Genomic DNA, 16,369 nt, shown 5'->3' on the forward strand with positions numbered 1-16,369 from the left:
TAGCTATTAATTCAACTAACGTGTAGTAGTGCTTCCTATGTGTTGGCCAACCATAGTCTGAAGGGTTTTACATGGATTATCTCAGTTTAATCTTCACCAGAACTCTACAAGGTAGGTACTTATATTATGCACATTTTTATAAGCAAGGAAATTGAGGCCCAGAGAAACTTATGTTCCCAGGGTTTTGCCTCTAGCAAGAGATGGAGGCAGAATTCAAACTCAGGCAGTCTAGTTCTAGAGCAAGGGTTTTTAAACACTACGTTGAACTATTTCCCATTAGCACTAACACTTTTTTGGCCCATGGCAAATGCTGTCTTATTTTGAAATTTCTTTCTTGTATGTTTTGTCTCCCTGTCCAGACCTTAAGGATTATTAAGTCAGGGAGCTTTTTTTCCTTTTTTGCTTCACATTTGAGTCTTCAACACCCTGGCATTGTGTCTAGTTAATGCTTATTAAACGTCCTTAGACAGAATAGAATTTTACATTCTGTGTTCAGACTTCTTAGATTACAGACTCTCTCCAGGGGTTACGTCAGGGCTGATTTAGTTGCAAGAAACAGAAACTATAGTCGAATTTTGTCTTTTTTGGTAGTCCAGTATCCAAGGCCTTCCTACCTGGGGAATCTCTCACTAGATGGTAGCTTTTGGGGAAACTGCGCTGTTCTCCTTGGTGGCCCCAGAAGGGAGTTCCTTCCTTGGCAGCTGGAGCACTGGCAAGTGGCCTTAGGTTTGGCACTTCAGCCTCTCCCACCTGTGGCTTGAAGTCGGGAGCAAACAACGCAAAGGTGAAGAGATCATTAAGATTCATTAAACATACCTGCCAATGCTGGCAGTGTCACATAACAGTGGTGGAGGTATTTTGGCCAGACTATCCCTGTTAAAAGACAGTTGTTGGACCACTGAACACTCCAACAAGGCTTCAATTCCTATCGATCTTCTCAGTTTGGTTCCATAGCCTATTATGAATTCATTGAACCCCTGATATGTTTCCTTCTTTTCCCTTAAGATAATTAGAGTCAGTTTCTGCTGTCTGCAATCAAGAAATCCTATTGACTCCTTCAATCAAGATGGCTTCAGGTGAGGCAAATTTATTTTACAAATATGGAAGTGTCTCATGGAACTCATCTGAGATAGGCCTTCCCTGACTGCCATGTATAAAATACTTCCCATCCCTCTTGCAGCTCTGCATCCTCTTATCTTGCTGTACATTTCCACATAGCATTTATCATATGCTGACATAACATCCATTTATTTTGCCTTCATTGGACTGTCACGCCACGAGAGCAGGGACTTTGATGGCTCACTGCTATTTCCCTAGCACCTGGCACATTGTTGAATGAATACTTAAATAAATGAATCCATAGGTGGAAACAGAACTGAGGCTCATAAGGGACTGTAACTGAAAACCATCAGGACCTGGGGCAGGTTCTCTTCCAGGGGTCTCTTTCTAGAGCCACATGTTTGTTCATCTCTACCTTTTTCTTCCCTCTGCTTTTTTGCTTCTCTACAGAATAAGATGGAGGGAGAGAGAAAGAGAAACAAGACGCTTTAAACTAGAGGTTTCCAAACCTAGTGGCTCATTAGAATCACGAGCTAACATCTGTGCCCATCTTCCTCCACTCTATATGTGGGACGCCTGCCACAGCATCGCTTGATAAGCGGTGTGTATGTCCACGCCTGAGATCCTAACCGGCAGACTCTGGGCCAGGGAAAGAGAGTGTGCAAACTTAACTTCTATGCCACTGGGTGGCCCCTGCAGGATCGTTTTAAAAGCATTGATTCCTGGGCCTCCCTCAAGACTCTCTGAATCAAAATTTCCATAGATGGGGATCTGGAATCTACTGTTTTAAAATCCATATTTAGCCAGCAAATCACCGAACTGTAGATGGGTTTTTGAGAATCTCTGCTTTAAGCAAATCAAACTTTCCCCAAAATATTGTATAGGGTTGACTTCTTCAACAAGTCCTTACTGAGAACACCTAATAGGAGCCAGGTGTTGGTGTAGGTTCTAGGAGACTGCAGAAAAGAAAACTAAAGTACCCATTATTCTTGTGGTTGATCCCATATACAGGAAAAGGGAGGGACATGCCTTCTTTTTTTATTCATTTCATTTCACTAGAATCCAGAAAACAGGCTGGTACCACTATTGAAATAGTAGAGTCCTAGATGAGATGTAAAAAGATCTAGTTTCTAATCTTGCCTTTGCCACCTACAGGCTGTGTCTTCTTGGGCAAGTCATGTCCCTACTTTGAGCCTTAGTTTCCTCAACAAAAAAGCTGAGCTAATATCTTCCATGTGTAATTCTCAGAGTGTTATACAGTAACTATTACTGTCATAATAATTAGATGAGATAATGCAAAAATGCTTTGAAAAGTATACTAACATCAGCCACCATGTTTTTTCCACAGGTCCTATAGTTTTTATACATTGTATAGAACATTTTGTTATGAGTTCCCAACAGTCGTGGTAACAGAAGAATAGGGTTCCAAAGTTAAAAATGTCCTTTTATAACTGAACTTTACTTATCCACCACCTGATGTGAGTTAAGCACATTATAAACATTATATCACCTTGAATTTCTTTAACACTTATCACTGGTATCATATCATTTAGTAACATCTATATTGCTCTTTCATTACTTTCCTTGTTGAACTTGTTTTCCCAGCCTCCTCATAAAATCATCAAGTGCAGGCCTCTTTTTTGCTTGCCATGTGTTGTCCAAAGCACTAGGCATAAAGTTGGGCAGTTGATGCTCCATTAATACTTGTTGATGGAGTGATTGAGTGGATGAAATTATTTGTCTGATACCTGATATTGTGTGCCCTGTTTGTTATCATCAGCCATAGGAGCAGGGAGCAGGCAATGAGGAGAGTGTAGTTCATGCCTGCCAGTCTTTCTCTTCATTCCCTCCCTCTCACTTTTTGTGGAATCTGAGAGAGATGTCTGACAGGACGTGGGTGGGAATAGATGGATCCGACAGGGAATAGACTTTCAAGGCTGCATCTATCTGTTCTGCTAGAGGATTGATCTGAGTAGTGTACAATGCGGAGTATATCAGAACGCATGAATTTTACAGAACATGTTAAAGTGGAATGTGTGACAGACAAAGCTCTTGGGATTATAAGAATTAAATACAATAAAGTTGGGTAATGCTTAGACCAAAATATTAATACAACTCTGCACTATGTAACATCTTTTCTCTAAATTTGCAGTGTCATACATCTTGATTGACTAGATCTCATAATCTATTTGAGAAAGAATAAGTGGAGAGATACCTATACATTTTTTAATAAGTGGGCAAACTAAGACATAGCCAAGGAAAGCAGCTTAATCCTTGGGATTTAGGAAACACAGCTATTAAAAATTGAATCCATTTTGTCTATTTTAGAATATATGGAGACTTTAATTTCTAAATCTAGCTCCTTACGTGGAAAAAAATGCATGGTAATGAGTTTTGGATGCAATAGCATTCATCATTTCATTTACTTTACATGGGGTAATTATTCTGAATTTTATAATAAGGAAGGAAATGTAGATAATTTTTGTGGTTAGGCAAGCTAGCAAAAAAAGATACATATTTGTACATTCTCATTGAGCTGCTGTGAGCATGACCTTCAGTTGCTAGGAAATATAATGGTCATTATGATCTTGATAATTTGAATGTTTATCTTTTCCTTTTTGCAATTTATGTCTGAGAGTTTAAATGAATAAGATCTGCTTTCTATAAGGAAGGCCTAAATTTGAATTGGGCAAGATATGATGAGTTCTCAACATAAGGGGAGGATAATTAAAATTCCTTTCTTCGCCCAACTCTTTATTATGCTTTTAATCAGGCTCCTCTCAATTCCCAAACCCCAAAGAAGAGAGTCAGGTCAGGGCCCCTCCTCAACTAGCCTGTCAGAGGCCCCCAGACCAAACTCTTTGGACTACTATGTGGAAAAATAGAATCATCCGTGAAGGGTCAGGCAAATCACAGAAACATAGCACGATGCAGGAGAAACAAACATTCTGTTAATTCAAATGTATCCCTCAAAGCCCACTGGAAGGTGCTTCCAGTTTTCAGCCTTTCCAACAATGGCGTCCTTCATTTCTGACCTGTCTCTCTCTCCTCCTGTTCTCATTCCAAACTCTCAGGAAAGAGCCAGAGGTTTAGTTGAGTTCTTTTCATGGTCTCAGGAAATCTGAGCAATCCTTCAGTCCTGAGCCATCACGCTCTGTCTCATAAATAAGAGTAGAAGTAGGTACTCCAATTCCAATTGCTTTTCCCAGTCCAGTTACTAACTCTTCCTCAGGGACAACACGATTAATCTCTGGAAAGGCTATTTTTCTTATTAGCGTGATATTACTAGCCTTGTATTTTAGGAATTGACTACCTTCTCCCCTGTTATGTTGCTGACAAGGTACTTTCCTATTTGGGGCCTGATAGTAGTTGGCTGTGGTTTATACCTTTGATTTTAGGAAGGAATGGCTTCAACTCTGGTTAAATTTATTTGAGCAGCTGATTACATTCTTTTTTTCTTTTTATTTTTTTATTAAGTATAGTTGACATATAATATTATGTTAGTTTCAGGTATACAACAAAGGGACATTTGTATACATTGCAAAATGATCACCATGATAAGTCTAGTAGCCATCTGTCACCATGCAAAGTTATTACAACATTATCAGTTATGTTCCTTATGCTGCGTATTACATCTCCATGACATTTATTTTATAATTGCAAGTTTGTACCTCTTAGTCCCCTTCACCTATTTCTCCCAACCTCCTCCCCTCCTCCCCTCTGGCAACCACCAGTTTGTTCTCTGTATCTGAGTCTGTTTCTGTTTTGTTTTGTTTGTTCGTTTGTTTTTTTTTTAAAGAGTCCACATACAAGTGAAATCATATGGTATTTGTCTTTCTTTGTCTGACTTATTTCACCTAACATAATATCCTTTAATCCATCCATGTTTTCGCAAATGGCAAGATTTCATTCTTTTATAAAGCTGGGTAATATTTGATTGTATATAAATACCACATTTTCTTTATCTTTTCTTCTTTTGATAGACACTTAGTTTGCTTCCATATCTTGGCTATTGTAAATTACGCTGCAATGAACATAGAGGTGTGTATATCTTTACGAGTTAGTGTTTTTGTTTCCTTTGGGTACATACCCAGAAGTGGAATTGTTGGATTGTATGATAGTTCTATTTTTAATTTTAGAAACCTTGACACTGTTTTGCATAGTGGTCGCACCAATTTACATTCCCATCAACAGAACACAAGGGTTCTCTTTTCTCCACATCCTCGCCAACACTTGTCATTTGTTGTCTTTTTGATTATAGCCATCCTGAGAGGTGTGAGATGATATCTCATTGTGGTTTTGATTTGCATTTCCCTGATGATGAGTGATGCTGAGCATCTTTTCATGTGTCTGTTGACTATCTGTATGTCTTCTTTGGAAAAATGTCTATTCGGGTCCTCTACTCATTTTTTTTTTAAGATTTTATTTTTTTTCCTTTTTCTCCCCAAAGCTCCCCAGTACATAGTTGTATATTCTTAGTTGTGGGTCCTTCCAGTTGTGGCATGTGGGACGCCTCCTCAGTGTGGTTTGATGAGCGGTGCCATGTCTGCGCCCAGGATTCGAACCAACAAAACACTGGGCCACCTGCAGCGGAGCATGCGAACTTAACCACTGGGCCACGGGGCCAGCCCCCTCTACTCATTTTTTAATGGGATTGTTTGTTTTTTTGATATTGCGTTATATGAGTTCTTTACATATTTTGGATGTTAGCACCTTATCAGATATATCATTTAAAAATATTTTCTCCCATTCAGTATGTTGCTTTTTCATTTTGTTGATGGTTTCCAAGGTTTTTAGTTTGATGCAGTCCCATTTGTTTATTTTTGCTTTTGTTGCCCTTGGCTGAGGAGACAGATCCATAAAAATATTGCTAAGACCACTGTCAAAGAGTTCATTGCCTATGTTTTCTTCTAGGACTTTTATGGCTTCAGGTCTTACATTTAAGTCTTTAATCCATTTTTTAGTATAGTTTTGTATATGGTATAAGAAAGTGGTTCTGTTTCATTCTTTTGCGAGTAGCTGTCCAATTTGCTCAACACCATTTATTGAAGAGATCATCATTTCCCCAAGGAATATATTTACTGAGTCTCTTCTATCAGTGTACAGAAACATTGGACAGTGTTTACAATCTAATATAGGAGATTGGTTTAACATATATAAATATTAGATGGCAAAATAGAGTCTCATAGACAAATACATAACCATCTCCCCAACTTAAAAATTTGCATGGCTTCTCAAATTAAGTAAACTTTCTTAGTTGGCATTTAAGGACTTCTAAGTTCTTGCTCTGTCCTGCCTTTTTGGGTTTGTGGGACTTTTTTTTCAGATTTCTCTATAGCAGTGTTGTCCAATAGAAATATAATGCAAGCCACATAATGCAATTTTATCTTTTCTTGTAGTCACATTTGAAAAGGAAAAAGAAACAAGTGAATTAATTTTAATAATGTGTTTTATTTAACTGAATACATCTAAAATATTATCATATTAACATATAGTCAATATTAAAAAACTATTAGAAGGGCCAGCCTGGTGGCATAGTGGTTAAGTTTGCATGCTCTGCTTTGGTGGCCTGGGGTTTGCAGGTTTGGATCCCGGGTGCAGACCCAGCACTGCTCATCAGGCCATGCTGTGGCAGCATCCCACATAAAATAGAGGAAGATTGGCACAGACGTTAGCTCAGGGCCAATATTCCTCAAAAAAATAAAAATAAAAATAAGCTATTAGAGATATTTTACATTTGTTTTTGTATTAAATCTTTAAAACTGGTGTGTATGTCAATAGCCAAGACATGGAAGCAACGCAAGTGCCCATCAGCAGATGAATGGATAAACATGTGGTATGTATATACAATGGAACACTACTCATCCATAAAAAAAGATAAAATTGTGCCTTTTTTGACAACATGGATGGACCTTGATGGTATTATGCTGAGCAAAGTAAGTCTGACAGATTAAGACAAATACCATATGATTTCACTCATATGTGGAAGATAAACAAACATATAGATAAGGAGAATAGTGGTTACTAGAGGAGAAGGGGGTGGGGAGAAGGTGAAAGGGGTGTACACATATGTGTGGTGACAGATAAAAACCAGACTGTTGGTGGTGAACACAATGCAGCCTATATGGAAACTGAAATGTGGTGATGAATACCTGAAAGATACACAATGTTGTAAGCCAGTATGACCCCAATAAAGCAATTTTTTTAAAAAACATTATTTTTCCCGTGTCCCCCCAATCTTTAAGTAAGTTTGCTTCAAAAAGATGTGTCATCTTTATCCTTTGGCTTTGTGTACGTACTGGCACATTAGCATAAACCCTCAAAGTATTCATACTCTCATTTAAGAAACGTTAATTATACCATTTCCTGGAGTCAGTGTTATAAAGCATCTTTGCCGGGGAGGCTGGAGCTGTGAAATCTTTTTCATTTAAAACCCTGCAAACCCAAAAGAATTAAAAACACATGTTTGGACAAAAACAACAAAAACTGGTGTTTTATGTTACCCTTACAGCACATGTTAATTCAGACTAGCCACGTTGCAAGTTTTCAAAAGCCACATGTGGCTAGTGGCTACCATATTGGACAGCTCAGGAAATATGGACCAGATTATCCCATGTTTTGTGCACATGACCTGTATTGTCTCTTTTCCTTTGTGCCTGGTTACCATGCAGACTTTTCCCATTCAGACAGAAGTGTTTTTTCTCTCCATACAGTAGACACCACATTCTGCTGTGGCTGTTTGTATATTTATCGTCTTCCCCCTACTCCCTACCATAATGGACCACCTCAGGATTTTACTTGCCTTGGAGTCGTTAATGCTTTAATGTAGTCACAGTGATAACATCCAACATTTCCTGAGGGCTTACCACGTGCCAAGCACTATGCAATCTGCTTTATATACATTAATTCATATTCTCATTTTAATTCTCACAATGTCCCTATGACATGCTTACTCTTATTACTGCCATTTTACAGATAGGGCAACTGAAACTTAGACAGGTTATGGAGCTTGCCCAAGGTCATACAGCTGTAGAACCTAGAATTGAAAGAATGCAATCTGACTCCAGACTTAAGCTCTTCTATTTTTAAATTGGGAAACATAACACATACACGGAAAATGTATAAACAATAAATATACAGTCTAATGAATTATTATAAAGCCCACAACAGTGTAACCACTACTCATAACAACATATAGAAGATTTGTAGAATTCCAACCCACTGCTCCTTCTCAGTCTCACCCCATTCCCCACAGGGTTCCTTAGGTCTTAGAGGGAACTATTAACTTCCCTTTTATGGTAACAATTTCTTTGTTCTTCTTTACAGTTTTACCACCTAACTATGCATTCTTCATTCATGTTTGAACTTTATAAAAATAGAATAATACAGTATATATTCTTTTGTAAGTGGTTTCTTTTTCTTAACCTTCTATTTTTAAGATTCATCTATATTGTTGCATGTAGTTTGTTTGTTTTTCTGTTATATTATATTCCATTATACAAGTATACCACAATTTATTTATCCATTTTGTTGTTGATATATGACATTGGGCTGTTTACAATTTTTAGCTGTTACAATAGTACTGCTGTTAACATTCTAACACAGGCATACTGGTGCACGCGAGCCTGCCTTTCTTAGGGTATACACCTGGAAGTGACATGCTGGGTCATGAATGGGCCTATGTTCAACTTTAGTAGATAAGGCCAAACAATTTTTCCAACTGGCTCTGCTAACATACTCTTCCCATAGGAAAGTGAAAATTTCCCTGTTCCACTCATAGTCAACACTTGTAACTGTCATTTAGCTACATAGAAAATGACTTTTTCATTTAGTTCTTCTGGTGGGTGGTATTCTTTTACTGTGGTTTGAATTTTCTTGTTTTCATATGAGGTTGACACTTTTTCACATGTTTGCTGGTTATTTGGATTTCTTCCTTAGTGATGTGCTGTTCAAATCTTTTTTTATGATTGTAGTTCATTTTATATTCTGGATAAGACTTTTCGTGGTTATACATGCTGTAATTTTTTTTTTAGTTTTATTGAAATACAGTTGACATGCAGCTCTGTGTGAGTTTAAGGTGTACAGCAGAATGCTGTAAATTTCTTATTTGACTTGGAGGCTTGCTCTTTAACTCTCTGAACGGCATGATTTGATGAAACCAAGTCTTAAATATTAATGTAGTCAAATTTATCAGTTTTTCTATTATTATTAGTGTTTTTTGGATTAGTTTAAAAAGTCTGTCCCTTACCCTTGACATCATGCATACATGCTCCTATTTTATCTTCTAAAACTCTATTGTTTTTCTTTTCAAGTTTATGTCATTATCCATCTGGAATTGATTTTTGTGTATAATGTGAAGATTCCAATTTCACTTTTTTTCCTTCCAAATGGAAATCTGTTTGTCCCACCACCAATTATTGAAAACCTTTATTTTGCATCACCACCATAACATAAATCAAATTCCCATGTATGGGTAAAACTTTCTGGGCTCTTTGTTCTGTTCCCTTGGTAAATTTGTCTGTGCTTGATCCAATATCACACTGCTTTAATTACTATGGTTGTATAATAAAGCTTGATATCTGGTAGCTCATATCTTCCTCCTCCTCTTTCTTATACTTCCTCCCCTTCCTCATGGATGCTTGTCTTTGCTCTTCCATAAAATTTTAAGCTGACTTGTTATGTTTTTCTCTCTCTTACACACACACATGAATCTATTGAGATTTTGTCTGGAATTGCACTGGATTTACAGATAAATTTGGGGAGTTTTGACATCTTCCAGTATTGAATCTTCTAAGCCACGAACATGTTATTTTTATTACTATTTTACTATTTTTTTTTTTTGACAAAGATTAGCCCTGAGCTAACTGCTGCCAATCCTCCTCTTTTTGCTGAGAAAGACTGGTCCTGTGCTAACATCTGTGCTCATCTTCCTCTACTTTATATGTGGGACGCCTACCACAGCATGGCGTGCCATGTCCCGACCCAGGATCCAAACCGGTGAACCCCGGGCCATGGAATTGGAACGTGCACACTTAACCACTGCGCCACTGGGTCAGCCCCACGAACATATTATTAACTCTTACTTGTTTTGGTCCTCTTCAATGTTTTTTAAAATGTTTTCTTCATACAGGTCTTGCACTTTTTTGATTGATTTATTTCTAGGGACTTGATATTTGTTTGAAGCTATTGTTAAGTGGTATCTTTAAAAAAATCTAATTATCTAACTTTTTTCCTGGAATATAAATATTGGTTTTTAAAAAATATGATTTGGGGGGGCATGCTCTGTGGCCTAGTGGTTAAGTTCAGGGCCATCCACTTTGGCAGGCCAGTTTGGTTCCTCGTGTAGACGTACACTGCTCCTCAGTGGCCATGCAACCCACATACAAAACAGAGGAAGACTGGCACAAATGTTAGCTGAGCCACAATCTTCCTCCAGCAAAAAGAGGAAGATTGGCTACAGATGTTAGCTCAGGGCCAATCTCCCTCACCAAAAATGAGAAGCTTTTTAAATACGATTTTATTTGTTAACCTTGTTAAATTCTCATTAATTGTAACAATTTATCTGCAGATTCTTTTGGATTTGCCGCAAACATAAGTGTATCTGTGAAAAATAATTTTGTTTCTTCCTTTTCAATCTTTAGCCCTTTTCTTTTTCTTGCCGTACTCCACTGGCTATGGACGTTCAGGAGCAAGAACTGCACTCTTGTCCACAGCACACAGTTAATCACTACTAAGGCCTTCCGCCTCAAGCCAATAGCATCGGGATTGTTAGCTCCCAGCATCGGGAGGGTCAGGAGTAAAACGCCCACACCCTCCTTTCAAAGCCTGCACGCTATTTAAAGCAGGGAGTACGCCTCTCGTAAGCTCCTCTTCCAATCCGAAGGAACCGGCCACCCCCACTGGTTGCCACGCAACGGCGTGGTCCTGACCTGAAGTAGCTGCTGGCAGGCTAGAAGCACGTGCCGCCTCTTCCGCATTCCGGGACTACATCCCCCACAATGCCGCGCGCCGCGGGCTGTTGGTCGTCGAAGTGGGGGAAGGGCCGGGCTGGGCCAGGAGGCGGAGCGGAAGCGCAGTGCGAGGGACGAGAAGAGTAGAATCTGCACGAGCTGGGAGCCAACCTGGTCCCTAATTCCCAGCCTCGGTCTTAGTCCATCCCGACCTGGAGGCTGCTTCGCGAGCGCGGGACGCAGCCGACGCCCGCTCATACGCTTTCGCTGCGCCGCCCTGGCTCGGGAGCCGCTTGGCGGCGGCGACGGTGACGAAGAGCCCACGGGCAAGGTAATGGGGAGGGGGCGTCTCTGCCAGTCCGGCCCGCGCCTCTGGCGGAGCCCCTCGGCCCCGTGGTCGCCCCTCCTCCGCCGGTCCCCGCCCCACCGGAGCCGCTGCCGCGGGGCTTCCCCGGAGACCCGACTCGGGCACCGCGGCCGGAGAGGCTTTTGTCCCTGCCTCTCCGGGTCGCCCAGCCGCGGCCGCGCGGGCCCGGGCGAGGAAGCGCGCGTGGGGCGGGCTCGGTCCGGGGCCGCGGGCGCGGGCGAGCGTCGGACCTGAGCTGCGGGGATGCAGCGCCCGCGCGGTAGCCGCGCTCACTTCTTTCTCTGTTTTTGACAGCTCAGCTCTGTTGTACTTTGAGAGAGAGAAAGTCAAATGCCCGTTTTTCACTCCGTCTTCACAACTCGGCTCCCGGGGGACTGGTAAGGACAAACTTAAACTGCCCTGTCGGCTGTGGCTTATATTCTCGCAAGCGGTTTTGAGAGCGGCTCAGACAGCCTGGGTTCTAATCCTGATCGACTCACTGCCTGGCTTTGTGACCTTGGTGAATGAAAGGCTCTAAGCCTGAATTCTCTCATCGATCAAATGGAGATAACAGGGCACACCTTTAAGTTCTTAGAATAAGAAATAATACACTTAGAACGCCATTAATTCTTCATTTGACGGAAGAATCCTTTGAATATGGTATTTTCGTTAGCTATACTGAAGTGGCCTCTGGATTTGTCAGTTTTGTGCTTTTCTCTGTTTAATCACTAGCACCCTAGGCTGTGTGTTCTTCACTTTATACCTTGTTCACCTTAAACGTAAGCATTCTTTAAAATATGCTATCTTCTTAATTTCCGCTGTTTTGGGATGGCTGAGAATGTTCTTAGGAAATTGATGACTCTGCTTTTCTGTGGATCAGCCTTAGAGGTACAAGGACTTATTCACCGTGTCGTGCCCCCCCCCCGCGCTGTGTCGTTTGGGGGGGATCCTTAAAGGAGCTTAAGTGTTTTGGCAGAGTAAGCATCTAGGTGTCCTGTAGTCCTGGCGTGGGGCTTCACCATCTTTACCGTATCTCTACTTTTTTCAGTCTCTCTCTACACTTACCCATTGGTTAGTAATTTTCCTCTTTGGGATTTGTGTTTCCAACTTGTAGTTTTTGTTCTCAGGACAAGTTGAATGAATGCAATAAATTTTATAAGGAGTGACTTGAAACATTTCACATTAGTTCCTCTTTAGTTTCGATTGTTCTTTTACGGTTTTCTCCTGAATTTTACTGACAGTGGTGATGAGTTTTTCTTCAAGGAAATCCTTATGGTCCTTAATTGAACTTTTTCATTTAAAATGTCTGTTCTGTACCACATTGAGCTCAAACACTATTGTGTAATATGTGTAATAACGTGTCCTGAATAGTGTAGTTTTTGAATGTGGAGTTATAGGGAAAAGCCAGAGGGGCCTGGTGAATTTTCTGTGTAATGTCTTTATAGACAAATGCATTTAAAAAAAGTATTTAAGAAGAATAGAAGAAATCTAGTGAATGTATTTCATAAGGATAACAGAGAGCCAGAGAGTAAACAAGTGGAAAACTTATTTAAACTGTGGGGGGATGGCATATGCACATAAAGATTTCTGATTCATTTAAAAACATGTGGCAAAAATACTCATTTTGAAAAAAAAATGTTGTTTCTGTGTTGGTGTTATTTAGTGCAGTGTAAGAGAGTAATGACTATGGAAATAGGAGACCTTGATTCTTGTCCTAGCTCTGTCACCATCTGTGTAACCTTGGGTTCCTTTGTGGTCCTCAATTTCCTCATCGCTAAAATAGTGAATTGGTCTGATTCCAAGGACTCTTCTAGCTCACGCTTTCAATGATAAGGGTTTTTAGACATTCTTTTTAACGTGGGAAAAAATTGAGGTAAACTCTTTTTGTCATTTATTTGTATTTGAGGGGTTTTTTCCACCTTGAGGAAGGGAATATACATGGAAGAACTAGAGAGCTACCACAAACAAGAATCTCTGCCAACCAGTCCTTCCTCCCTTTCATGAGCTGCACCTTTTCTGTGCGTTTTTGACATGCTTAGTTCTCTTTTTCGCTACTCTTTTCCTTTACTCATAGCCTCTGTTTAGTTTTATGCCTGCCTCTTTATAACTCTAGTTTGTCAATCCCTTGATCCAATTTCATTGGGTTTTTTGGTGAATTCTTTCCCTTTTTGTTCCTACTGTCAACATCCTGGTTTTCTTAGAGGCCTCTTTTTGTCAGAGGCCTCAGGCAAAGTTGCCCAATGCTAGTCTGGTTAGCTGTGGAAGAGGAGGTGGGGTCATATGGCACAAAACATGATTGGCCAAGGCTGTGGCCAGGTCAGGCTCTGTGACTGAAATCTCTAGGACTGTATAATATATTTAGATTTAACTTTCACTGTGGCATAGTGATTGAGTAGTTTCTCCTTTCCTCTAACATTTTCTATTCTTAACCCTGACTTACATTACCCATTTTCTTTTATATATCTTTGTGCTCTTCAGTGCTATCATCGTCTTCCCTCCCCTCTCCCAAATATGCCATCTAAAAATGATCTGCTATCTTAAGATATGATATTTCTGTATCATGGCTGGAATTTTAGTGTAGCTTCTCTCAAGGCTGTTCACATTTTAAATCTTAGACCTAATTAGGAGTGGATGGCTGTGTCCTATGTTAAATATTTTTCCCCCAGATATTAGCCTCAGGCAGTATTATGTAGAGAAAAATATTTTAGGAATGGGCCTTTTCCCCTGAAATTACATTCCGAGGTCAAGTCTGTGGAGGACTTCTTTCGGAGTCTTTTTTGCAGAGAACTCTCTGAACCTCTGAGCTCTGGTGAACATACTGTGTCTTTTTGTAGTATGTAACCTGCCTCTCTAGCTGTAAATTCCTTGGGAGACAAGTAGGCATGATTCTTGTAGCACCTTTGGCTGAGTGAGAGCTTCTCTGCTTGCCAGTTGCTGCTGTCAACGGTCACTTCAGCTATAGTTATAACAGCACAAAAAGCAAAGCACTGAATAAATGCAAAATTGGGATTTGAAGGAGAGATTTTTAAGGTAGGATTAGCCATCTGTTAATGTTTTTAATGTTGCTGTTGCAATGTTTGCATAAAAATACAAGGAAGTATTTCAAGAGTGTTTTTAAAATTTTTAACTGCAACCCATAGCAGAGGTCTTTTTGTCAAGACTCCATAGAGTCTTTTTGTGCAACTCTGTGTGCAGGTGCCTGTCTGTGTATGAAAAAGATACATACATATATAGAAAACTGAAAGAAAAGTTTCACAAAATAAAATCTGTAGTGCATACAGTTTGCTCTGATGGTTTCTATTTTATCTTGTTTTTTAAAAAAGTGCCAGTTGCAAACTATTAATGTTGATTTTTGTTCCTTGCTTTTGAAAAACTCTGGAGTCCTGGGCTGAGCGTTTGGATGCCTCGTTTCCCCCATTTGACCTTGGTAGTCATCAGTCCTCTTTGTGCTTCACTTTCCTTATCTTTCAGATGAGGGCATTCTGGTTTAAATATTCCCTGATTCTCTGTCTTTACTTTTCCCTAGTAATAATGTTGGACTAATATATTTGTCTTTAAGTCCCTGGCTAGGGAGAAACTGCTGGAAAATTGCTTAAATATCTAGCTGTTGGCATGTTTGCTGTTCGGCGAGTAGTGTAATAGAGCTTTGAACAGATCTTGGGCAATTTACTGACAGGCAAAGATCTTGTAAACTGGAGTGGAGACATTAAGGCCTGTAATAAATATGAAAATTAAGAAAAAAATTTCCCCATGTTCTTTGTTTTCCTACTTTAGTGTTCTTTAACAAAGAATGTTTTAGAGTTCAAAAAACTGTATTTAAATGCTTAATAACAGTTATAGGTTAACATGCTGTTGGACTGCTACCTAGACTTTATTCCATACCGCATTTTGCCACTGCCCCCTTAATGTTAGGAAATGCTGATAAGAACATGTTTTTCTGTGTAAAGATCACCATATCACATCATTACTGTTCCTGTGTATTACCAACAGCGGAAGTGCCATTCTCATAAGAAAGGGGAACACAAAGCTTTCTTTGCTAGTGAGTTTCCTTCTGTTCATTGTGGACAATTTCTCCAAACCAGGCTGTTCCATGCTGGGGATTGAGATCGTTCTCATTCTCATTAGTTTATACTGAGAAGAGTAGGAATAAGGAATTTACTGCCTGCTTCCAAGATTCTGGTTGGAAAAGAATTCTAAAGGTTTTAGTTGGAACGAAATTGGAACCAGACTTTGTACTTCCTTTTTTTTCAGATCAGACCTCCTTGGAGGGCCTTCCTTGACCTCACACCTCACGTAGACTCCTCACACAATCTCACATTGCCCTGTTTATTTTTTTCATAGCAATTTCTCACAAGCTGCAATTAGCTTGTTTCTTTGTTTGCTTGTTTATGGTCCCACTCCTACCAAAGCATAATCTCCAGAAGAACAAGAATCCTGTCTTATCTTGTTTCACCTTTCACATCTCCAGTTTCTGGCGTGTAGTAGGTGCTTTAATACATATTGTGAATGAATAAGTGAGCAAATGAATGAATAATCCAGGTTCTTTCCTGCTGAAAAGAAACGGGCATGTAGTAAAGGTTGTGTTTGGGTCTGGGCCTTTGTGCACCCCACCCAATTCTTTTTTCTGGAAATGTGTTCTTTCTTATCAATGTTTTGCTGATCATGTTAAGGTGTTTATATCCAGAAGACCTTGTATTTATCTTTGTTTTGCTGCATGTTTTTTCTGTTGTAGTTTTTTGCCTGTGTAAAACAAAGATCTAAAGTTTCTTAGATCCTTCTTGCAGTGACTTTGTAATACTTTGATTTATATGAATAAAGCATATTTGAAACTTTAATGTGCCAACTTGATAATTTAATGAATAGTCCAAGTGATACATCTTCAGAATTTTACAATCATTGCCCTAAACTGCCATGACTATCTTCTGGTTACATTCTTTTTAAAGCAAAAAAGAACAAGCTTCATTTAATGGTACAATTCATTCAGTATTTATAAACACAGTCTTTCTAGGGGAGG

At 39.6% G+C, this 16,369-nt stretch overlaps 1 protein-coding gene across 2 annotated transcripts in view; it reads left to right on the forward strand.

Moving 5' to 3' along the window:
• The first annotated feature begins 11,091 nt into the window (after positions 1–11,091).
• The window catches only part of CCDC126 (coiled-coil domain containing 126), a 32,441-nt gene continuing 27,163 nt past the window's right edge, over positions 11,092–16,369 (forward strand). The window contains exons 1-2 of one of the 2 annotated variants that reach the window (XM_014830625.3): positions 11,092–11,340; positions 11,671–11,753. The gene's annotated coding sequence lies outside the window, so the exon portion shown is untranslated. The remainder of the gene's footprint in view (positions 11,341–11,670; positions 11,754–16,369) is intronic. The other variant, XM_014830626.3, reaches the window with a different exon arrangement.

Source organism: Equus asinus, chromosome 1, assembly GCF_041296235.1.
Source record: "Equus asinus isolate D_3611 breed Donkey chromosome 1, EquAss-T2T_v2, whole genome shotgun sequence".
Taxonomy (NCBI): Eukaryota; Metazoa; Chordata; class Mammalia; order Perissodactyla; family Equidae; genus Equus; species Equus asinus.